The sequence below is a fragment of the Gossypium hirsutum genome, chromosome A04, assembly GCF_007990345.1.
Source record: "Gossypium hirsutum isolate 1008001.06 chromosome A04, Gossypium_hirsutum_v2.1, whole genome shotgun sequence".
NCBI lineage: Eukaryota > Viridiplantae > Streptophyta > Magnoliopsida > Malvales > Malvaceae > Gossypium > Gossypium hirsutum.
Window position 1 is genome coordinate 72,202,846 of NC_053427.1, and position 27,139 is coordinate 72,229,984.

The following is a 27,139-nucleotide window of genomic DNA, read 5'->3' on the forward strand; positions in this document are numbered from 1 at the left end:
CTACTTCGTTGTAAAAAATTATATCATAACTTGACCCATATACTTGCGAAAACTTCCTAATATTCATATTTGGTTATAGAAAATTACTCTAGACGTTAGTATGTCTAGAGGCAATCAAGTTGTCACCGTTGGCGGGGAGGCAACATTAGTGAATTAATTTTACTAATCCCAAAAGAATAACTTGCAATGTTGTCTTGTACCATGAGAAAACCTACCGTTCGACGATCCCGACGAAGCTAACATACCAGATTTTCCACCACAACCACCAAAATTGTCATTAAACCTACCGATGACATGAGAAGAAAGAACTTTAAAAGAATATGTGCTATCAAATCTGGATATGGTACAAGGAAACATTGCAAAGCTAACTATTACGACAAATAATTTTGAGATCAAATCGACCATGATCCAGATGATCCAGAACAATCTGCAGTTTAGAGGAACCATGACGGAGGACCCAACCCAACAATTAAAATGGTTTCTCCAGCTTTGTGATACATTTAAATTCAACAGGGTCACTGATGATACTATTTGTCTTCGGTTTTTCTCATTTTCCTTAATTGATAATTCTTTTTCTTGTTTAGACTCGTAGGCATCATGATCTATCATGACATAGAATGAAGTTGGAGAGAAGTTCCTACACAAATTTTTTTCCTATTATCAAGACGATCCAACTCAGAGGAGAGATTGACACTTTTAAATAGTTAGAAGGAGAAAGCTTTCATGAAGCTTGGAAGCTATATAAGATGTTGATCCAAAGATGTCCGCGTCATGGTCTACTCGAATTATCACATTCCAAAAATCAGGTTAGTAAAAATTAGGTTAATGAACCGAGAGTTTCACACCCAAAATTCTTTTGAGATGGCCTTCCCACATTTGATAATAAATAGGTATCAAGTCTAGTGATCAAGTAGTGGTGGAGATGTCCTTGATGATCTGTGTTCAAATCCCTTTGCTCACATTATCTTTCTATGTGGTGCAATTTTGCTACAAACCTTAGCAAAGGTCAAACCATGTTTTTAAAATAAATGTTGTAGTTTGTGAACAAGAAAGTGAGTTAGCTTAGTGGTTAGGAGCTTAAAAAAAATTCCTAAGGGTTCTAGGTTTAAGCCCTTTCAGTCTCAATATTTTATCTAATTTTTTTCCAACATTATCATGGTCAAAACCCTTATTGCCATCCATAGCTAATTTCCATCCATGGGGAAAGGTTATTTCCTTTTTTGACAAGTCAATATTCCTTTTTCTTCAACCTTAATCCACATTTTGCTCCCTCGTCCCCTTAACTTGCCTTTTTTCTTCACCATTGCCTTATGTGTCATTCATTGAATCTAGACAGAGTGAAATACACCTTTTATTTTCATTTTTCTCTCATCCACTCCCTTTTGGCCACCCTTCCTCCATGCTCCTCCCTTCTCTCCACATTTTCTTTCATTTTAACCACTTTATCACCACATTTGCTCTACCTTATTTTCTCACCTCCACCACTCATTTTTCAATCAAACTATCACCATCACCATCACCAGACCTCCTCTTTGCCGCTGCTCCTCCAACTTGTTTGGTATATCGTCACCCCTTGTACCACCATTGACCATCGTGGCCACCACCTTGCACCATCATAGATAAAACTTTCTTTTTCTCTCCACTTCTTATTATTTTTTTATTTTACTCACCTCCCTTTCTCAAGTGCCGAAATACTCTTCCATTTTTCTCCTTCTTCATCAAACTCTCATCGGACCACTGTTGTCACCACTGCCTCGCCACCATCGACATTTGTGATTATTTATCTCTTTTTCACCATTTGCCAATATTTTCTATTCTCTATTGTAAACGAAATGCTACTTCTCTTATATTGTTTTATTTTATTTTAAGTTCATTATTCCAACTTTTACTTTTCGATCTTTTTTTTTCTTGATAATAATTTGTTAGTTACCATTCCCTATTCAAATTAAGAGCCTGGTGATCTTTCAATCTTTCTAATCCCATCGAGTTAGAGTAAGTATAAGTTGGTTGAATGAAAATCACCATTTCTTTCTTATGCCCCTTTTGGCCGAATGTATTATAAGAAATAAGATGTACTTTCCTTCGATTCCAACACCTTGTACCTTATTCGTTTTGATAAAGGGCCAATTGTTATCAATAGGGAACACCCCCTAACTTGGGAAGTTAAAAAAATTGATTTCATGCTAATCAAAATAGTGTAAGTATGGGTTGGGGATCTAGACTAATTCAATTATTATTAATAGCATACTTTAAAAAAATGACACTCTAATGATAGATCATTATTTTACATTCAAATCAGTAATCTATTTAGTTAATATCCAAGTGTGGGCATTCTTTAGAGTGATGTTTTACGTTGGATCTACTATCAGGTGTGGGTTTAACTTGATACAAGTTATATATTATTATCTAATTGATGTTGAATGTGAATACTATAATTATTCTAAAACGGGCAATACAAGTAATTGATTTCATACTAACTATTTTGTGAAAGCATGTTGTATGGTTATGTTTATTACTGATTTGAAAAGCATGTTGTTCTCATTCTTATGTTATGTTATAATATGGCATATATGATCATTCATGATTGTTAAAATGTGATGTTTTGATACATCGTGATAATATGTGATTTGCATGTCAAAACATGCCTATGTGATACCAAGTGTTAAATGATTGAATAAGCATGATCTACATTCATAAAAGTGAAATTTTGTAACTAGTGAAAATATGTTTGCTGTGGCCATATCATATGCATGGGGTGGGACATATGTAAGGAGGAAGTATTGGTAGTTTATCTGCAATACTGGCAGTGTTTTTGCACTACTGGCAATTTATCTGTATTACTGATGGCTTGACCACATTACTGGAAATTTATCTGCAATATTGGGAGCTTGTTTGCACTACTGACAGTTTATTTGCATTATTGGTGGCTTGACCACATTATTGGCAGCTTGTCTGTATTACTGGTGGCTTGTCCACAATTTGGAGTGTTTGGATGAATGAGTTCTAGAGAACTCGATTTTGGACTGTAGTGGTGATGGGTAGAATGTTTTAAATTAAATATGCATAACTATTTTTTAAAAAAACCCTCATTGCCATGAGCATGTGTATAAAGAGAATTGATTATCTTGTATGATGATTTTATGCTTATTGATTTTTTTTTTGTTAAAAGACTCACATTGGGCTTTAAAAGCTCACTCCTTTAGTTTCATAACCTTTAGATTTATAAACTATTGGGTTTTTATTTTGAACTTTGGACATTTTATTGAGTTGTTTCTTTATTTTACGACTTTAAATTGTTATGCATGCATGCTTGATGAAATTTCAAATATTTTAAATTAATGGGTTGATTTAAATTACTTATGATTTTACTTGGTTATAAATAAGATTGTATACTTGTCATTTTTCTAAGTATTTTTAAAAGTCTGCTGCTAAAGAATTTTTACTCAAAATCATTTTTTTTATGAAATAATAAAGTTACAATTTCCTTGTTTAATGACTTAAAACGACATTACAACAAAATACTAAAATTTTCAAATATTCGTATTTTAATAAGTATTTTTCAAAACCAAAATCACTCAAAAATTTAAATTTTAAAGTTTTTGTAAACACAACCGAAACCTAGTTACTCTCAACAAGTAAATGTTTTCCAACGGTTTTAATGTAACCTCCAAGATTTGGCTATAACGTTTAGGTCGGGTTTGGGGTATTACACAAACGGTTGAGGTTGCGGATGTTCTAGAATGGGTTGGATGCACACGAGTGATCATGACTATATGGACCAACAGGAGGAGCCTTGACGAACTAAACATACAAGGATGCGTATGATCTCATAAAAAACGTGGCGATGAATTTTTGCCAATGGCCAAATGAAAGATTTATTTATGGTCAGAGACCATCCACAATAAAAGTTGTTCAAGAGGATGACAAGTATCAATGGATTTTGTAAAGACTTAACCAGATAGAGTCCACATCTAGTGCCTCTTCAATATTTGGTGGAGATAAACCTTTTAGCCAATATTTTGATAACCTAGCTGAGCACGTGAATACATATGGAATATGGGTGGAAATCCTTATTCAAATACTTATAATTCCGGCTAGAGAGATCACACAAATCTAATATGGGGTAGAAACCAGAAAAGAGGTAATAATTCTAACCTTGTTAAAAATTCTAGTTACCAATCTCCATATTTGCAAAAACCTTAGGAAATAGTCAACCCAAATGAACATAGTCAACCCAAATGAACATATTGTTTGTGGCCAATGCTTGGATCAAATCGAGAGAGTGATGTAGTTAATCAGGATCGAAGTAAAATAGGTGCAGTCTGAGTGCACCAAAACACTAAGACATTGACTAAACTTGAAGACCAAATGACCCAATTGATGAGCATGATGGGAAATATCAAATGAAAAATTGGCACCGAGATCCCAAGTAACACCAAGAATAATCCTCTAACTGCCTCTGGATGTACTAATGTCCAGACTGTGAATAATACAGTAAAAGATATAATAGTAGGGCGATATTTGCAAGTCTATGGGTCCAGTTGTAATATAGTTACAATGGAGTCGGATCGTACTTTGAGGATCATACCCAAGGGAGGCAAATGCTAGATCAATTTAACTTGAACAGTAAAAGATCTAATGAGTACTTTAAATCAGTAAATGATCAATTCTAAGATTTTTATTAATAATAAAATGAAATAACATAAAGAAATAAAATTCAAGAGATTAAAGAATAGAATACATCAAATTTGATTATGGGTGATTAGCTCACTTCGGTAATCCCCATCAATTGTCGCTTTGAGTTCCTCGTCAATTGCTATCCCAGCAGGATCTTCTAATCTTCCACTCAAATAATGAGTCAGTAAAGACTATTTATCTTCCAATCCCACAGTCCATATCGGCTTAGGATGAAAGTGTTCACAAATAAGCCATACCAATTTTGGGTTAATTCCCACCTTGATGACTTCCTAGGGTTGTTAATCCTAGGGTTTTAAGTTCTTCCTTTCCTACATAATTGATCCTTTGAGTAACCTTGCAAAATATTTAATAGATCACACCTCCACTCGCTAATTCCCCATAGAAGGATTAGTTCCTCATGGCTTTCATAAACAATATGAAACTTATGTAAAGAGAGAATATGACAAATGAATTGAAGTGTAAAGTTTAAGAAAATGCCTGATTTGTATTAAAGATTAAAAGGAATTCATAGAGTTTGACTATCTCCACAAATCAAACCTTGAGATCAGACAAAAAACAAACTAAAAATAAACCTCAAACCTAATAAGGAAGAAAAACTAAACTAAAATTAAGAGTGAAATTCTAGGCTAAGTAAATGGTTCCCATAACATGTGACAAATGAGCCTATTTATAGATTTCAGGTGGCCGTCGTCCTTACCTCTAGGTTAATTGACATTCCCGGGCTTTAAGTTTGATTGTGCAGACCAAAACGCCCCCTGAATCGTGTTTAATCTTGTCCAGAGTTGATGTCATGATACACCAGGACTTGTGTCGTGACATAGGAGTCAGTATATTCCTTTTGTGATATCTTCAGGGGTATGTCGCGATACCTTTTGTCTGTGTCGTGACATCAAAGGCAGTTTCATGATTTCTCTATTCTGCTCCCTATGTTGCCGTATTGATCATTCTGTGTTGTGACATAGCAACCAATATCTATTTATTATGCATTCTAATGGTCTCTTGCACACTTACAAATATCATTAGCGCACCCTTAAGCGTCATTCGGCCCCTAAGGTCAGTAAAAGGCTTAATTTGCATATTTTATTATATTTAATGAAAACTTACAAAAACATAACTAAAACCTAATCCTAAAGTGCAAAAATTTGTTTAATTTTCTACACCAAATTACAATAGATTAAACTCTCCCACACTTAAGTAATTATTTGTCCTCAAGCAACACAAACAAAAACAAGAAATAAAAGAGATGTCCCTTGAGAAAATATCATACAAGTATTAACTTTGGAGCATATGACTAGGCGTTTTATATTCACTAACAACTTTGACATGGTGAATAATTGACTTACCACTTTTGACCACAAACATCCAAGTTCAGTATGTTACAAAGTATACAAACATGAAGGGTCTTACCTGTAGGAATCCATCAATAAGTAATAAAAGTAATTTGATTATCTGAGCAGAATACAAATAATCATTTATGCAATTTTTTTAATATAATGTCCATTCATGCATAAGGATATTTAGGTCACATAGGACTTTTGGCTTGTATCGTTCTGAGGCTTAGGACATGTATGGAATTCAAAAGAGTAAGCATCAATAGGGTTACAAACCAGAAAATAGTTTGGCACATTGTATCAATCCCTATTCTTCCCCATTAGTGACCCTTACCCGCTCACTGTTTTATTTCTCCTATTCTCACCTTCCTTGCTTCTCCATATAGGAAATCATAGCATGGCATAGTAACTATGGCTAGCCTACGAGTTGTTTTGCACTAATGAACTATTTTTTCTTATTTTGTGACTTTCTCAATTTTTTTCCAGCTAATCTCACTCACAAATGCTTTTTTAGCTATTTCAAGACTTTTTCTACTCTTTCCGATTTTCTTTTTGGATTTTTCTTTTTGTTTCACGCTTTAGGCTAACCTATCGTTCCTATATCACACCATTTATTCCTATTTCACTATTTTTACAAACTCCACCATGATGTATCTACTTAACCTTCAATACGTATGGCCAGACGTTTATAGTCGTGCAGAGTAGGACCAAAGAAAAAGGGCAAATACAAATTAACATTTCAGGCTTAGGGTTTGTAATGAGGTTCATCAAGAAGTTTCAATATGCTGAAAAATTGGTACTAAAGATGAAAAAATATAGGACAACTTTTTGGCTCAGGATGTGTTTCCAAACAATGACTTAGGTCATCTCTTAACATCTCAATATGCACAAATTTAATCAACCAAACAAACTAAAATTCAACCATTTATCATTCATACCAGCATGCTCATTTCCTTGTATTTTCTATATCATTTGGTACAGTTGATTGCTTAATGCCTATTACAGTGTAACATATAGAACATCTTAGTCTAATAGTATAAAATTTAAAATCATTTATCATCATGCCAAATTTATTTGTAAATACAAGCAACCTATGTACATGCTTCTAACCAATCGCTTGCATATCTACAAGCTCACACACACATATGACAAGAAAAATAAAAAAAAATAAAACAAATTTTCTATGTTACCCCCAGATTTTATTTAACACATTGTCCTCAATGTGTAGCCCATAAAAATATAAGGAAAGAAGTTACCCGATTGATCGTGGTCGTTCCAACTGCTAATGGTAGGTGCTTATTCTTTTGATTCATGCAATGCTCGAATTGTTTATGTCTCCTTCGTGTTGGGTTCCTACATAGAGAACTTAAACAAAAAGTAACATAACTGAAAATCTACTATTAATCCTATTACTACAAAGGTAAATTAAAACTATCCAAAAATTAATACGAGTATTTGAAAACAAAATTTTAATAATGCTCAGTCATCTTTCTCAAAATCCATCTCTCCATCTCCTTCTTCCTCCTCATTTTCTCATTCCTCTTTGCTTTCATGCACCTCTTTTTTGTGCTCCAGTTTTTTTTGACCTAAACATGTCAAGTGTATAATTGGGAACCCATATGTTGTTTTGCCTAACAAATTCTTGAAAAATTGTGTAACACCCCTAGCCCGTATCCGTCACCGAAATAGGGTTGCAGAGCATTACCGTAAAAGCATAACTTAAAAACATTCACATTCAATCATTTCTTAAATCATGGTATAATTCATTCAAACATAAACATATTGTCCCTTATTCGAGCCTTCGAGGCCTTAGAAATACTTTAGAAATGATTTAGGACTAAATCAGAAAAATTTGAAACATTAAGGAAAGAGATAGAAAATTCCATACTGTAGGGTTCACACGGCTGTGTGACTCACATAGCTGAGACACACATTCGTGTCTCAGGCTGTGTAACATTCGAAATAGGGACACTCAGCTATGTCCCAGCCCGTGTCCCTACCTGTCTAAGTCTATAACTTGGGTCACACGGCCAAGCCACACACCTATGTGCTAGGCCGTGTAACTTTCAAAAAGCAACCTTTAAAACCTACAAGGGATGCACAGCCGTGCTTAGGTCGTGTGGACAAGAAAATGGCTAAAATCAAGCCATTTCTTTCACCCTTCCCAAGCATAAACCTAAGTATTTTTGCACATATGATCAAAGCTTCTAAAGATGCTCAAAACCTGCATAAAAAGGTCCATACAATAGACTAATAATCCATACAACCAATATGCCATTTAGGCACCTCAAGCACATATATCAAACATACCTAAACATGTGCATATTTAACCATTTATCAACTAAAACATGTGCATATTTAACCATTTATCAACTAACTTGTTTCCATGCCAAAACAAATCACAATTGACACATATAATCCATACCATATTTCAATCATGCTTATCTATTCAAAACCATTCGAAAGCATACCATAACTTGACCATGTTGAGGTCAATTCATCACCTTCCATTTTAACCATTCAAACATGCATTAATTCATTGTCAAAATAACACACATCATCAAGGCATCAAAAGTACTAAGGTTACATTAACCAAAATAACATATACATTCCAAATTCATCAACTAACATAAACCACAAGTCCACCTATACATGCCATTTTAACCTTGATCAAGACATCAAAATCTACCAATATAATCATTGGATTGTGTGATAGATCTCCAAAGAGCTTCCAAACCGATCGAGCTTCCAATAATCTGTAAAGTAAGATAAAGATAACCACATAAGCAATGAATGCTTAGCAAGTTCGTAGAAAATTTAAACATAACATTTCATTTTAATAATGAACTTTATGGGGGTAGTTATAAACCTATACCAATTTCACCAAGTTTATCAAACTTTATAACCATCAACTTATAAATGAGTAAGTTCATCACTATCACATTTACTTTTCATTCCTAACATAATAGGATTTATAAACCATACTACTCAATCATTAACCTTTTCATAATTCTATGAACCACTCTATTCACTTTCTTACCATTCCAATTACTTACTTTCTATTACACTTACTTAGCATAAACTTAAATAACAACATCAATTCACTAATTAGTATATTTGTTCCTGAGCTAGGTAAATTCATCCATAGCATACGTAAGTTTCTCACATATAAGTGCATTATTCAACTCATCAATTCCTTTTTCATCATATTACATCTCAATTCTGAACTTACCGTTTCATTACCTTTTCTTACCTGTTTCATTTGCATAATACAAGACGTAAGCATAACGTTAACCACATGACAAACCATTTCATTAGAAATACATACCTTGATTCTTACCACACTTTCATGAACATAAGCATATTTCCATTTGGACACTTTCCATTTCAATGCATAACTTTTAAAATCAAACATAATACAATCCAACCAATAGCTTGGCACAAGCTTAAGCATCATTAACAATACATGTTAGCATATTCAAAAACAATCCACATGAAATTAACAAAGATAAGCCATTTCACATTAATATAATTCATTTTAACTCATTAATTCTCCTTAACATATCATACTTTCAATGAAACTTAGTTATGCATGCTTTGATCAATATCATTTCATACCTTTCCATAATTTCATAACATAGTCGATTTGAAACACTTTTTATTCTTTCCTTTCACATTCCCATTGAACCGTTTAGAATATCATTGGATACGTGGGGATAGCTCACACTAAGTGTGCTAACATATAACTATAACGTTTTCTTTCATTTATATCATTGCTCACACGAGTTGTGAAATACGCCTGCTCACATGAGTTGTGGGTCGAAATGTAAGCTACACAATGCTACTCACAAGATTTCTAGAGTATCCACAACAAGTGCAGGTCCTCATCCATCGGTAGGACATTGAAGACCAGCACATAAAACATGAAAACCTTAATGACACGTTATTTGAATCCTATGAATTCCTAAGGTTCAAATAGGGCTCGATAGTCGTTGAAACGTCGTTGGATTTCCATCGTTTCATTACATGATAAATTGCATAATAAAAAATATATATTTATTCATTTACAATAGAACCACACATTAAAAATTCAATTTAATCAACATTTAAGCGATTATAGTTCATATGAACTTACTTGGCTAAATTGCAGAAATATCAAAGTATAAAGACTGTTTGGTAATTTTTCTTGTCTCCTCGATTTTCCACTCGATCTTGATTTAAATTAATAATTTCATTCAATTCATTAATTTAGATAATAAAATAAATTCATTTTATGCAATTTAGTCATTTTTGAAGTTTTTACTAAATTGCCCTCAATTTTTCATTTTTATTCAATTTAATCCCTAAACCTAAAATATGCAAATTAGCCATTTTTATTAAAAAAACCCATGCCAACAGAATTTTCATAGCTTCCAATATAGCCCATATTTGGAACAATTTCACACCAAGTCCTTGCATTTTTTCTATTTCAACAATTTAGTCTCTAATTAGTAAATTCATTAAAATCACTTAACAAAATATTTTTAAATAACAACTAATACTTCAAATTCACCATTTAACATCTAAATCAAAAAGATTCATCAATGGCATCATTCAAAATCTTTAACAATTTCAAAAACGAAGGTACGGGCTAGCTGGACCGAGTTGCAACGATCTCAAAAATATCAAAATTACTAAAAACGGGTAGGAATTACTTACTATGCATAAAGAAATCACCTTGGCCAAAACCTAGCTTAACTTCCCATGGATATTTGGTTGTGTTGGAGAAGAAACCAAAAAGATGATAATAATTTAGCCTTTTGTTTCTTTTAATTTCAATTAATTATGAAATTACAAATTTGTCCATTTAAAAATCAACCAAATTTCAAGATTTTAATTACCCAAAACCGTCCACTAATAATTCAATTGGTATAATTACCAATTAAATCCAACAATTCACCTTTCATAGTCATTAGACACTTTAAATTAATAGAATTCAATGTTTGCATCTTTTACAATTTAGTCATTTTTATTTAATTTACCATCGAAACATTAAAATTTCTTAACAAAACTTTAAAACAACCTTAATAAAACTTGGTTTATAGAAACGAGGTCCCGATACCTCATTTTCTAAAACCACTTGTCTTTAGGGTCTTACCACTTGAACTTAATTAATCATTTATAAAACAAAAATTACCATATCAAAAACCCTTTTAAAACTATATTTGACTCATAAATACTAAATAATAATATTTACGAACTTACTCGTCGGATTTGTGGCACCAAAACCACTGTTTTCGACACAATTGAGAAACAGGTTGTTACAAATTGGACCCAACTCTTGTATCCACTATATCATACAATCTAGCTTTGGAAGAATACTCTCACCAATATCCTGTTGATCGCGTGTCAACTTTTGTGATGAAGCTGGTGTAGCCGTTGCTTCTTATTGTCGTTTGTTACAATATTTTAATTGTTTGGTTCGTAGTTCTGTGTACTGTTGGAATAAGGTGTTTTGGTAATACTTTAGAAAGGTTTCAATGATTGGTGGGTGGATGTCATGGGTACACCTGCCTTTTTGCATAGGGTCGCTGATAATACTCCCACCTTCTGGTCACTAATACATCTTTTCATGTTTTGGTGGATCCATCTGCCAATACATACCTGCTTAAATAACATAGAGTAAGACAACTAGAAAGGTATTAACAGTAGATATTTTTAGAGTAAGGAGGATTCGTGTGCATACAAATTGGATCGACATTTTAGCCTATAGAAACATAATGGCTTGATGAAAGGATGTTGGTGTACTAGTACTTGAACAATATTTCTATTCACCCCTTTTGTAACACCCCAAACCCGGCCTAGATGTTATGACCGGATCCAGTGCGCCACATTGATGCGTACAAAACATTCCGTATTACTTAGTTTGGAAAACCTTATTGGTGATGTAAAAGATACTTTTAATATAGGTTAAAGTGAATGGGAGCTGTGCACCAGGTAGGAAACCAGAAAAAGATGAGGTGAGTCTGTCAGACTGCTTAAGTACCAAGCTCCCTTCGAATCCAATCCTAGACATGCACACCGCCATTGCCACACTCTAACATCTCGTATAATTGTGAGAAAACCATTTGGTTAAGTCCATCTTAATAACGTGATTAAGTTTGAAAACGTTTGCTTAGCGGAAGTCTTACTTGTAATCGAGTTATTTTGAAATCACTTAATGTTTTTGGAAACGCGTCCTAAAGCTAACCCATTTTCCTTAGTTATCATAGTTTTTTTCATCATAATAAAATAAAATAATAAAAGTAAAACAAAACCATAAAAATAATTAAGCGGCCTTATTACACTTAAAACCCAAAACCATAAATGAAATTAAAAGGACGTCCAGTTCACCAGAAAGAAACCAGGTTCGTAGAAACATGTGGCAAGTCCGAATCCCTCACAGCTCCAAGCCCACTATGGATGAGGATTACCTGTGAGGATGAAAATAATGGGTGAGTTTTGGGAAACTCAGTGTGTAATTCAACCCAACCATAGCCTAAATCAGTTCAAACCACAGAGACAAAATAAGTTGGACTTAGCCCAGAACAGATTTCAGAATAAAGCCCATAGGCCCAGAACAGATCAGAACAGATATATCATGCTTATGTAGAAACCCAACCATATCCAACCATGTGCACCCCCATACCATCCTTTCACCATGTGGGGAGACTACTCGACCCACCCAACCGCTACATGCCACAGAAATATGTAGCATGGCTGCCAGATACAGAAAATGTGACAGAGTCACCAGATACAGATATTTTGTGGCAGTGCCACCAGAACAGATATATGTGGCAGGGCCACCAGAACAGATAATTTGTGGCATAGCCATCAGGACGCTTCCTCCATAATACAACCCATGTCCCCATGCAACAGATATACATTCATGGCATACATCATACAGATTTAATTCATCATGCTTTTCAGACAAAATTAACCCTAGGGGTATAAAGGTCATTTTGCATACATAGGGGTATAATGGTAATTTTGCATACATAGGGGTACTCTAGTACATCTAACTATTTCTAAGGTTTTCATGCATATCGTAGCCATTACGTTTAGCCAGAAACACTTACCGAGTGTTCTTACCGAATTGGGCCCGTTGGCCCATTAACCCAGTTTTGGCCCATTAAGCCCAAAATATCAAAACGCACAAAATCGCGCGTACTGCAGTTTTATCACTTTCGATTACCAGTAATAATTACCCATACGTCTTACGAGCATTCGCACACTTGCGAGTGCCCAAAATTCCGGCTTTTCGGCATTTCGGCTTTTCGGCTTTTGCCGATCTAGCCTATGAGAGGGTGTCAGTTACACACCTATTTTTGGGATTTCCTCGACGAGATCTACACACGAACTGCCTACAATTGAATCACTTAATATTACTCCAAATATCGAAATAAGATTGAGTATATAGTCCCCTACCACATTCGGCCGAACATGCCTAACACCCTTATTGCTCTTACCTTACTGCTGAAAGATGGTTAACTCTAAAGATCCGATCGTTCCACCTGTCCAAGCCCTTGATCAACCGCCTCTAGATCACGCTATTACCAAAACAAAATAGTTATTACGACCCCTTAGGGTTACAATTCCAAATCGACAACCTCCCTAACTTTTAGAGATTTCGGCTTTTCCTAAAATATGTAAGAAAACTAAGTTTTGGAGAAGACTTACCACCGATTCCTTAGTGAATGATTCCAATGAGTTTCCCACCCGATCCCGATGTAGATCTAAGCCCTCATATGATAACAAAAGTCGAGCTTTCAGTGACTCCAGTATTCGGCCAAGTCCCTTTTAATGTGGGGTTTTCGGCTTTTTGCAACTTGTGTTTAGAAAGGTAAAACGAGAGGGTTTTGCTATGGTCTTGTCGTCAAAACTTGAGGTTTTAGAGGGCTGGTGAATCGGCCACAAATGATGAAGAGAAGAGATGTGGTTTTGGTTATAAGAAATCGGCACAAAAAGAATCAAGCTTTCGGGATTTCGGCTTTTTATGGCCAAAGGCTATAAGGTTTTGAAACGGTTGAAGGGAAAAATGGAGATGAACAAGATGGTAGGAAGGTTCGGCAATGGAGGAAAGGAGATGAAGAAAAAGGTAGATGAGGAGAGGAGAAAAGAAAAGATGAGGAGAAAAGTCAGGAAACGGCACCAACTACCCTAAGTGCCGAATTTATACTAGCTCCTTTACCTAGCCGAATTTTGCCTCCTTAAAGAATCCCTTGGCCGGCCACCTCTTGCTCTTTAAGAGTCCAACATTCAGCCAACACATCTCTCCCTAATTAGTTCCTAATTTCTCTCCCTTATCCCCTCCTTGCTCCATCTCTTGAGCAACTCAAACTCTTGTTAACAATCTTTCACTTCATTTCCATTACCTACCTTTCCTGTTCATAAAAATCAATCCCTTGTTTTGCTATCAATGTGACTTGAACCTGGGTCCTCCCTAGCTTCCACACGCCACTTATAGCCTTCCCTGTGGCGTCATATGCCACTTCACCACTTGCTTCCTTGTGATCTATTTTACACAATTAATTCCTCAAAGCCCAATTTACCAGAACCCCTTTCTCTTATGGAATTAAAATTAATTAAAACTATCGGGTTATCCTAAGCTTGGGCCTTCTAGAGGCCCACTATCACAATTAAACCTACACTTAACAAGTAGAACACAGAATTTTTAATTTTACAAACTTTGTTTCAGAATTCCAAAAAATTTGGGGCGTTACAACTCTACCCACCTTAAAGAAATTTCGTCCTCGAAATTTACCTGATCCGAATAGATGAGGGTATTGCTATTGCATTGCCTCCTCTGGCTCCCAAGTAGCTTCTTCTCTGCCATGGTTACGCCAAAGCACTTTCACTAACTGTACAGATTTCCTCCTCAGAACCTTAACGTCTCGATCCAATATTTGTACAGGCTCCTCCTCAAAGGTCAAATCAGCTCGCACCTCAATTTCTGCAACCGGCACGACATGAGTAGGGTCAGCACGATAGCGCCTTAACATGGAGACGTGAAAGACATCGTGAATCCTGTCTAACTCTGAAGGCAATTCCAACTGATAAGCCACTGGGCCTACTCGCTTCAAAATTCGATAAGGCCCATGAACCGCGGACTCAACTTGCCCTTCTTACCAAACCTTAGTATCTTCTTCCAAGGTGAAACCTTCAAGAAGACCATATCGCCCACTGAGTATTCAATCTCCTTACGCTTCAGATCTTCATACGACTTTTGCCTATCAGACGCTTCCTTTAACCAATCTCTAATTAACCTGACCTTATCCTCAGTATCTGCCACCAACTCAGGTCCAAGAACTTGTCGCTCCCCCAGTTCAGTCCAACAACTAGGTGTTCGACACCTTCGCCCATACAGTGCTTCATAAGGTGCCATTCGAATACTCGACTGATAACTATTGTTGTATGCAAACTCTGCCAAAGGCAAGTAATCCTCCCAACTACCTCGGAAATCAATAACACATCCCCTTAACATGTCTTCCAGAATCTGAATAACTCTTTCCGACTGACCCTCAGTTTGGGGATGGAAAGCCGCACTAAAGTTCAATCGCGTTCCCAATGCCTCATGCAACTTTTGCCAAAATCGAGATGTGAATCTAGGATCCCATCAGAGATAATCGAGACCGGAACTCCATGCAGTCGTACAATCTTCGCCACATACAACTTGGCTAACTTCTGAAGTGAAAAGTCTGTGCGAACAGGTATAAAATGAGCCGACTTGGTCAACCTATCCACAATCACCCATATCGAGTCTTTCTTCGATGGTGTCAAGGGTAGTCCACTCACAAAGTCCATGGTTACTCTCTCCCACTTCCAAAGTGGTATTTTTACTGGCTGCAATAATCCAGAAGGTAACTGATGCTCAGCTTTCACTTGCTGGCATGTCAGACATTTCCCCACAAATTTCGTTACCTCTCGCTTAAGTCCAGGCCACCAATACAGTTCTCGCAAGTCATGGTACAACTTATTCCCTCCAGGATGCATGGCACAAAGTCCCCCATGAGCTTCCTTCAAAATTGACTGTCTCAAGCCAGAGTCCTTCGGAACACAAATTCTACCTCGAAAACACACAACCCCATCATCATTTAACCCAAACTCAAAAGTTTCCCCTACCTTAACTTGTTGAAAACGAGGGACCAAAGACTCATCTTTCAACTGCTTTTCCTTAATCTGATCCACCCGGGTTGGCCTTACTTGCAATTCAGCCAACAGACTTCCATCATCATACAGACTTAGACGAGCAAACATTGCTCTCAGATCAGATACAGCTCTACGACTTAGAGCATCGGCTACCACAGTAGCCTTGCCTGGGTGATATTCGATTGAACAATCATACTCCTTAAACAACTCGATCCATCTCCTTTGCCTAAGGTTCAGTTCCTTCTGAGTCAGCAAATACTTGAGACTCTTATGATCTGTGTATGTAATACACCTTTCTCCATACAAGTAATGTCTCCAGATTTTAAGTGCAAAGATCACTGCTGCTAACTCCAGATCATGAGTGGATAGTTCCCTTCGTGAGGCTTAAGTTGTCGAGACGCATAAGCAACCACCTTACCCTCTTGCATCAACACACAACCCAAACCTACGTGTGATGCATCACTGTACACAGTAAAATCTTTCCCAGACTCTGGTTGAATTAACACAGGTGCTTCAGTCAGAACTTTCTTCAACCTCTCAAAAGCTTCTTGCTACTTCTCCGTCCATACAAACGGTACTCCTTTCCTTATGAGTTTTGTGAGAGGTGCTGCCATCACAGAAAAACCTTCCACAAACCTTCTGTAGTATCCTGCCAACCCTAGGAAACTTCGAATTTCTGAAACCGACCTAGGTGGCTTCTATTCCAAAATTGCTTCAATATTTTGAGGATCCACTCTAATCCCCTCTACAGAGACCACATGCCCCAAAAAGGTTACCTCCCTGAACCAGAACTCACACTTGCTGAACTTCGCATAAAGTTCCTTCTCCCTTAACACTTGCAACACAGTGCGGAGATGCTCATCATGGTTTGCTTCGGTCTCAGAATATACCAGAATATCGTCAATAAAGACGACCATGAACCGATCTAGAAATGGTTGGAACACACGATTCATCAGATCCATAAACGCTGTAGGAGCGTTTGTTAGTCCAAATGGCATAACCAGAAACTCATAATGACCATAACGAGTCCTGAATGCTGTCTTATGAATATCTGCCTCCTTGACCCTTAACTGATGATATCCAGATCGAAGATCGATCTTGGAAAATACAGAAGCTCCCTTAAGCTGGTCGAACAGATCGTTAATCCTTAGCAGAGGGTACTTATACTTAATCGTCAGTTTATTCAACTGGCGATAATCAATGCACATGCGCATCGTCCCATCCTTCTTCTTCATGAATAGCACCGGTGCTCCCCATGGAGACACACTTGGCCTAATAAAGCCCCTATCCAACAATTCTTGAATTTGCGCCTTTAACTCCACCAACTCCTTCGGTGCAATCCTATATGGTGCAATGGACACTGGTGCTGTCCTAGGCAACAGGTCTATTCCAAATTTGACTTCTCGGTTGGGAGGCAATCCCGGAAGCTCCTCCGGAAAGACATCTTGGAACTCTGTTACAGTTCTAACCTTGTCCACTATCAGCCCCTCTACATCTGTTTGACTTACAAATGCCAAATAGGCCTCACAACCTTTTCGAATCCACTTTTCAGCCCTCAATGCCGATACCACATTAGACAAATAGTCCCTTCGTTCACCTATCACCATAACCTCATCTCCTTCCGTGGTCCTTAGCACCATTCGCTTAGCAGCACAGTCCAGAGTCGCCTTATGCTTAACAAGCCAGTCCATTCCCAGAATGAGATCAAATTCTCCAAACGGCAACTCCATTAGATCTTCAGGAAAGATCCTGCCTTGAGTTTCTAAGGGTACATCCTTATACAGCTTGTCTACCCTAACCGAGTGACCCAAGGGACTTAGCACAGATACCCTACTCACAATCTTCTCAGAATGCACTCCCAAAGACCTAGATATGGCACACGCAACATAAGAATGAGTAGATCCAATATCCACCAAGGCAGTATACGGCATATTAGAAACTAAAAACGTACCAGTTATGACATCAGGTGCGTCACCCTCCTCTCGACGACGAGCTGCATACACCAACGCTGGCTGTCGAGCCTCAGCATTTTCGGCTCCTCTGCCAGGCGCCCCTCGACCTCGACCATTTCCATTCCCATTTCTGCCCCTACCTTGTCCACGTCCTCTCGGTGGTTGTGGTCCACCTCTCATGGGTTGAACAACCCTTTGTACAGCAACCTGAGCCTGATCAGCTCTCTGTGGACAGTCCTTAACTCTGTGCTCCATAGATCCGCATCGGAAACAAGCACCAGAACGTTTCCTATACTCACCCAGGTGTACCTTACCACAGTCCCCACAGATTGGCTGTTTAACCACATTCATCGGAACGGCTCGAACTGGCTCCTCCACTCTCGCCCTTTTGACATTCTTGTTTGCTCCACCCGAAGGTCCAGAATCCCTCCAGAAACGGTTCCGATCTTTCTCACGGTTCTGCCTCTCAGTATGCTTTACCTCCTCAGTGATCTTAGCTTTTTCCACCAGAACCGCGAAGTCACGCTCCCTCTGCGGAGCAATCAGCACCTTAAAGTCATCTCTGAGTCCATCCTCAAAGCGAACGTTATACTCATACTCCGTAGCAACTATTCGCACAGCATACCTACTCAGCCTCAGAAATTCAGCCTCGTACTCAGCAACAGTTTTGCCTCCTTGGACAAGATTCAAGAATTCTTTCCTATGAGCGTCCACATAACTTGCCCCGACGTACTTTCCCTTAAAGGCTGTCTTAAACAGCTCCCAAGTAACCCTATTAGCTGGGGTTCCATCCCTCACGGTGAGCCACCACTGATAAGCCTCATCTCGCAGCAACGATACGGCCCCCTTCAGCTTCTGCTCCACAGAACAGTCCAAGTCATCCATAATTCGTTCCGTGGCCTCAAACCAATATTCTGCCACATTCGGGGCTACACCAGATACACCCCTAAAGATCTCCGCTCTGTTAGCCCGGAGTCGTTCAGAAATCGATCCTCGAATTCTGTTGCCCGAACTTGCCCCGGTAACCCTTTCTAGAACTCGAAGCATTGCCTGCGACAGGGCGTCATCCCCGGTACCACGATCATGTGATTCCACTTCCGTTGCCGAAGGTACCGGTGCTTTTGCTGCTGGCATATGTCCTGAAGACAAAGATCCCGCTCGAGCTCTTCCTCGGCCTCGTCCACGGCCTCTACCTCGAGCTGCTCGCGTACTCATATCGTATTATCTGATTACGAATTTTATGCGTTAATATCATTCCAATGTTTATTACAGATGTTTTATGATTCAGACAGTAATTCAGAATTGGTTTTCGCAGAATCGATGTCTAGCGACAGTCTCAGTCTTTTAGCAAGCTTTTCTAGGATTTCAGTAGCATCCTATCTAGAGTATTCGAATAAAGTTTCAGTACAGACAGATAATTCAGAATATATTCAGAAAAATTCAGAATACTTACAGGCTTGGGACGGAGATTCGGAATGCCACCTTCAGGAGTCCAGATTTTTTTTTAAAAACTGATTTTTTTTTAAAATCTTCATTTTTGTAAACCAATTCCACAGCCGAGTTGTTGCAACCTAGGCTCTGATAGCACTAAATGTAACACCCCAAACCCGGCCTAGACGTTATGACCGGATCCAGTGCGCTACATTGATGCGTACAAAACATTCCGTATTACTTAGTTTGGAAAACCTTATTGGTGATGTAAAAGATACTTTTAATATAGGTTAAAGTGAATAGGAGCTGTGCACCAGGTAGGAAACCAGAAAAAGAGGAGGTGAGTCTGTCGGACTGCTTAAGTACCAAGCTCCCTTCGGATCCAATCCTAGATATGCACACCACCATTGCCACACTCTAACATCTCGTATAATTGTGAGAAAACCATTTGGTTAAGTCCATCTTAATAACGTGATTAAGTTTGAAAACGTTAGCTTAGCGGAAGTCTTACTTGTAATCGAGTTATTTTGAAATCACTTAATGTTTTTGGAAACGCGTTCTAAAGCTAACCCATTTTCCTTAGTTATCATAGTTTTTTTCATCATAATAAAATAAAATAATAAAAGTAAAACAAAACCATAAAAATAATTAAGTGGCCTTATTACACTTAAAACCCAAAACCATAAATGAAATTAAAAGGACGACCAGTTCACCAGAAAGAAACCAGGTTCGTAGAAACATGTGGCCAGTCCGAATCCCTCACAGCTCCAAGCCCACTATGGATGAGGATTACCTGCGAGGATGAAAATAAGGGGTGAGTTTTGGGAAACTCAGTGTGTAATTCAACCCAACCATAGCCTAAATTAGTTCAAACCACAGAGACAAAATAAGTTGGCCTTAGCCCAGAACAGATTTCAGAATAAAGCCCATAGGCCCAGAATAGATCAGAACAGATATATCATGCTTATGCAGAAACCCAACCATATCCAACCATGTGCACCCCCATACCATCCTTTCACCATGTGGGGAGACTACTCGACCCACCCAACCGCTACACGCCACAGAAATATGTAGCATGGCTACCAGATACAGAAAATGTGACAGAGTCACCAGATACAGATATTTTGTGGCAGTGCCACCAGAGCAGATATATGTGGCAGGGCCACCAGAACAGATAATTTGTGGCAATGCCACCAGGACGCTTCCTCCATAATATAACCCATGTCCCCATGCAACAGATATACATTCATGGCATACATCATACAGATTTAATTCATCATGCTTTTCAGACAAAATTAACCCCAGGGGTATAAAGGTCATTTTGCATACATAGGGGTATAATGGTAATTTTGCATACATAGGGGTACTCTAGTACATCTAACTATTTCTAAGGTTTTCATGCATATCGTAGCCATTACGTTTAGCCAGAAACACTTACCGAGTGTTCTTACCGAATTGGGCCTGTTGGCCCATTAACCCAGTTTTGGCCCATTAAGCCCAAAATATCAAAACGCACGAAATCGCGCGTACTGCAGTTTTATCACTTTCGATTACCAGTAATAATTACCCATACGTCTTACGAGCATTCACACACTCGCAAGTGCCTAATATACCGGCTTTTCAGCATTTCGGCTTTTCGGCTTTTGCCGATCTAGCCTATGAGAGGGTGTCAGTTACACACCTGTTTTTGGAATTTCCTCGATGAGATCTACACACGAACTGCCTAGAATTGAATCACTTAATATTACTCCAAATATCGAAATAAGATTGAGTATATAGTCCCCTACCACATTCGACCAAACATTCCTAACACCCTTATTGCTCTTACCTTACTGCCGAAAGATGGTTAACTCCAAAGATCCGATCGTTCCACCTGTCCAAGCCCTTGATCAACCGCCTCTAAATCACGCTATTACCAAAACAAAATAGTTATTACGACCCCTCAGGGTTACAAGTCCAAATCGACAATCTCCCTAACTTTTAGAGATTTCGGCTTTTCCTAAAATATGTAAGAAAACTAAGTTTTGGAGAAGACTTACCACCGATTCCTTAGTGAATGATTCCAATGAGTTTCCCACTCGATCCTGATGTAGATCTAAGCCCTCAGATGATAACAAAAGTCGAGCTTTCAGTGACTCCAGTATTCGGCCAAGTCCCTTTTAATGTGGGGTTTTCGGCTTTTTGCAACTTGTGTTTAGAAAGGTAAAACGAGAGGGTTTTGCTATGGTCTTGTCGTCAAAACTTGAGGTTTTAGAGGGCTGGTGAATAGGTCACAAATGATGAAGAGAAGAGATGTGGTTTTGGTTATAAGAAATCGGCACAAAAAGAATCAAGCTTTCGGGATTTCGGCTTTTTATGGCCAAAGGCTATGAAGGTTTTGAAACGGTTGAAGGGAAAAATGGAGATGAACAAGTTGGTAGGAAGGTTCGGCAATGGAGGAAAGGAGATGAAGAAAAAGGGTAATGAGGAGAGGAGAAAAGAAAAGATGAGGAGAAAAGTCAGGAAACGGCACCAACTACCCTAAGTGCCGAATTTATACTAGCTCCTTAACCTAGCCTAATTTTGGCCCCTTAAAGAATCCCTTGGCCGGCCACCTCTTACTCTTTAAGAGTCCAACATTCAGCCAACACATCTCTCCCTAATCAGCTCCTAATTTCTCTCCCTTATCCCCTCCTTGCTCCATCTCCTGAGCAACTCAAACTCTTGTTAACAGTCTTTCATTTCATTTCCATTACCTACCTTTCCTGTTCATAAAAATTAATCCCTTGTTTTGCTATCAATGTGACTTGAACCTGGGTCCTCCCTAGCTTTCACACGCCACTTATAGCCTTCCCTGTGGCGTCACATGCCACTTCACCACTTGCTTCCTTGTGATCTATTTTACACAATTAATTCCTCAAAGCCCAATTTACCAAAACCCCTTTCTCTTATGGAATTAAAATTAATTAAAACTATCGGGTTATCCTAAGCTTGGGCCTTCTAGAGGCCCACTATCACAATTAAATCTACACTTAACAAGCAGAACACAAAATTTTTAATTTTACAAACTTTTTTTCAGAATTCCCAAAATTTGGGGCGTTACACCTTTCTTCAGTGAAAAAGTTTTTAATTTTATCCATATTTATGTCTCAAAATTACTCTAAATTAGTTTCATTAGTAAAATATTTTTCATAATATGGAGCATTATAAAAATAAAAAATAATTCGGGGGGTTACTCGCACTTCCTTCCTTCGCACAGACACTATTTCCCACATATGGCCTTCAGTGTTTTTAGACTCTTGGTCCTTTAAGGAAGCATAAAAATCTTTAACAATAGAGTTCACAGCATTATCTTTCGGGATTGTCCAAAAATGCTCCCACTTATGATATCAAACCAAAGGCCATATATCCTATCAAAGAATCTTAGACGGATCAAATCCTCTCTATTGAATGAATGTCTTTCCTTGAATTTTATTAAAATATTTTTTCAACAAATGTAATTTGGAAAACTAGAGTGATTTTGACCTATCGATGGCTTTGTTTCCACAGTTCGTCTAGCTTTTCTAGGAGGGATTATTACAAGACTTGGAACGAGAGAAAAATATCGGGAAATTCAATAGAATAGTAAAAAGTATTAAATTAGGAACCCTTAACCACGTAGAAGTTGTGTGAATGTCTCATTTCATGCGGTGTCTATTATTTCTTGAGTGTTCCTATTCCTTGTGGCACTAAGTATGGTTGAGGTATGGAGGTTTAAATAAGTGGAGATTGGGGATTTAAGGTTTAAGGAGTTGTAAGAGATTTTGAGAGGGTTGAGAGAATATAGGGTTAAGATGTGTTTAAGGAGGGAAATAATGTGTTTTAAGGTTGAAAAAAGGTGTCTTGATGGTTAAAAAATTAGGTAAAGAAGGGTTTAAACCATTGGGTTACATGAATGGGTCAGGTTAACCCTGTAGAAAATTATAGCGATGTCACGACATAGGGGTTTCGTGTCGTGACATCCTAAGTAGTTCACCATTGTCGCGACTTCAGGGTTTGATATCACGACACATTTTAAATTTTTGGATTTCTGAGTATACTAGCTTCGATACTGTGACACTGAAAGTCCGTGTCTCGATATCGAAAGGTTTTTCTCAATTTTATTAAACTTACCCTCGGTGTTGCGACACATGGCTCTTATGTTGTGACACTGGCTCTGTTTTTACTCAAAATTCCATTTTCTAGAGTGTTACGGTTTCTATAAAACACAAAATTTAATGAAAATTAAAATCTATTACTAAATAGTTAGCTAAATATACAATAATTTACAAAATCTTAGCATCAATTGAAATAATTTACGTTTTATTATCAGATTCATCCGACAATATCATCAATTCACAGATGGACGATTCTTCTATTCTGTTAGTTCCATCGCCTGTTGTGCCATTCCAGCTTTGCACGCTTGTCCCTTTCCTTAAACTTGTTTATTCTTTTTGTATGCATAAAAGGAAGTATATTTCTTGAATTAGGTGTGTTAGAAAGAAATAATTCTTTCCACTGTATTCCTAAATCCCTTCTACTTTCCTCGCTTAGTTGATTACAACATTTAAAGATTTCAGTCTCACCATTGATTTTCATGGTTAATTCATTTTTTTTCAAATCAACGGTGGACCTAGAAGTGACTAGGAAAGTTCTATTTAATAAGACTTGTATCTCTCAATCTTCTTCAAAATCTAGAATCACAAAATCTGCTGGGATAATTAAGCTGCGTACTTTGACTAACACATCTTCTAATACACCTTTCAAAGGTACTGAAGATCTGTCAGCCAACTGTAGTGTTATTTAAGTCGTTTTGAGGTCCCCAACTCGAGTTTTTCAAAACTAGATAAAGGCATTAAATTAATACTAGCTCCTAAGTTACATAGAGCTCTATGAAAATGAATGCTCCCTAACTCTATAGGAATAGTAAAACTTCTGTGTCTTTCAAGTTTTGGGGAACCTGTCTTGAAATAATAACACTATAGGATGCACTTAAATTAACTTGTTCTCTTACCTTAATTTTCCTATGCCTAGACATAATTTCTTTTAAAAACTTGGGATACTTAGGAACTTTCTTAATTAACTCAATTAAAGGCATTTAATGTTTTTTATAAGTTTAGGAAGCTTACAAACTCATCTTCGTCCTGCTTTTGCTTGTCTTCTACTCTTGAAGGGAATGGGATTTTTGTAAGGGCAACATCTTTAGTTATTTCCTTTTCTGGCTCCACCATCAGTGCAATTACCTCCTCTGATTTTGGTTCATCTTCAGCCTCTAGAGATTTCTCTTAAGGATCATCTTTGAAATAGGTTTTTCTAGGCTACTCAATACTTTGCCCAATCTAAGTGCTATTGCTTTCACGTGCTCCTTACCTTCCCCCCGAGGATTATTTTCTGTATTACTTGGAATACGTGTGCCAATTTTTCTTTTGATGTCACTTATCATACTCATCAATTGGGTCATTTGATCCTTAAGTTTAGTCAATGTTCTTGTTGAGTTGGTGCACTCAGATTTCATATGCTTTATATTTGTTCTCATTGACTACATTTCTCCCTCGATTCTATCCAGACGTTAACCACATGTACTATGGTCACTTGGGTAGACCCTATCCTGAGGTTTTTGTAAATAAGGAGGTTGATAATTAGTATTTTTAACTTGATTCAAACTATTACCTCCTCATTGGTTTCCTCCTTATCTCAGATTCGGGTGATATCTTTAGCAGGGATTGTAGGTATTTGAATAAGGGTTTTTACCCCTATTTCTTATATAATTCACATCATTAGCAGGATAGTTGACATATGGAAGAGCAGTTTGTCACCTCCACGCATAGACGGCGCATTGTTTGCAGTTTTAATACAGTTAAGTCTATCCATTAACTATTGATACTTGTCATATTCTTGAATAGCTTTTACCGTAGTGATTTTCTAGCTATATGTAAATCGTTCAATGGGCCACTGCCAGGAGTTCAATTCCATGTTATCAATGGTTTCGTACGCATCCTCGTATGTTCTTTTCATAAGGGCTCCTCTTACTATTCTATCTAGTCCTATTTTTGCATTTGCATCCAACCCATTATAAAACACCTACAATCGCATCCATTTAGGGAATCTGTGGTACGAACATTTCTGAATCAACATTTTGAAACGTTCTCATGCCTCATAAAAACTTTCTCCTTTCAACTATCTAAAGATAAAAATCTCTTTTCTTAGTTGATCCGCTTTACTAATGGGGAAGAAATTTTGTAGGAACTTTCCAGCGAGCTTATCCCATGTCATGATAAATCCCGGTGCTTGTGAGTCTAGTAAAGAAAAGACGTTATCAATCAAAGAAAAGGGGAGCAACCAAAGATGAATAGCATCGTAAGTGATCGCATTGTACTTGAAAGTGTCACAAAGTCGGAGAAACCATTTTAAGTATTGATTCAGATCCTTTATCATTGTGCCCTTTTACAGATTATTCTAGATCATTTGAATCATTTTCGATTTGATCTCAAAATTATTTGCTGTAATAGCCGACCTTGTTATGCTTTCCTGAACCATGTCCAGACTTGGTAATGGGTAGTCTCACAAGATTCTCTTGTTACGAGTCATGTGTAAGTTTACGTGTAACTGTGGTGGTGTTGGTGGATCTTCTAAAATGTTAGTGTCACCGAACAATGAATTTTCACGTGGCATGTTGCCTGCGACCAGTGGTGGTAGTACTATTGTTGCTGTTAATGATTTATCTGAATCTTTCTTTCTTTATCTATGATTGCTAGTATGGGTGTTCCCTTACTACGGGTCATAATTAAACCCAGAAAGAGAAGATTAGTAACAATAAAGAAAATAAAATCATATGTATCACCTAAAAATTTCTTAATAATAAAGAAAATAAAATCTTATGTATCACCTAAAAATTTCTTAATTATTCTTTTTAGAGTGCAGAAACTAAAATCAAACTAGTGACGTTGCCTCCCCGACAACGGCACCAACTTCTTGACCACTTTCGAATGTACTAACATCTAGATTGTGAATTCTACAGTAAAAGATATATCAGTGAGCTGTATCCACAAGTATATAGGTCTAGTTGTAATATAGTTACAATGGAGTAGGTGAGTACTTTGAGGATCGTATCCAAGGGAGGCGAGTGCTAGATCAATTTTAACCTGGACACTAAAAGATCTAATTAGTTCTTCAAATCAGTTATAGTATAGAAGTAAAAATCAAATGAGTTTTTAAGATTTTTACTAATAATAAAATGAAATAACATAAAGAAATAAAATTGAAGAGATTTAAGAATAGAATAAATCAAATCTGATTATTGTTGTTTAGCTCGCTTCGATAATCCCCATCAACTATCGTTTCAGATTGCTTGTCAATCAACTAGTCGCTATCCCAACATGATCCTCCGACCTTCCACTCAAATAATGAATCGACAAAGACTACTTATCTTCCAAACTCATTGTCCAGGTCAACTTGGAGTGAAGGTGTTCACGAATAGGCCATACCAATTTTGGGTTAATTCCCACCTTGCTGACTTCGTAGTGTTGTTAGGCTTAGGGTTTTAAGTACTTCCTTTCCTGAATA

At 37.4% G+C, this 27,139-nt stretch overlaps 2 non-coding genes across 2 annotated transcripts; one reads left to right on the top strand and one right to left on the bottom strand.

Annotated features, from left to right (window-relative positions):
- Positions 1-671: 671 nt before the first annotated feature.
- LOC121228507 (small nucleolar RNA R71) lies at positions 672-778 on the bottom strand. Its single transcript, XR_005926083.1, has one exon. It is a non-coding gene; the product is annotated as a small nucleolar RNA R71 (small nucleolar RNA).
- Positions 779-25,679: 24,901 nt separating this feature from the next.
- Positions 25,680-25,786, top strand: LOC121228486 (small nucleolar RNA R71). The gene has a single exon (XR_005926062.1). It is a non-coding gene; the product is annotated as a small nucleolar RNA R71 (small nucleolar RNA).
- The last annotated feature ends 1,353 nt before the right edge of the window (positions 25,787-27,139 follow it).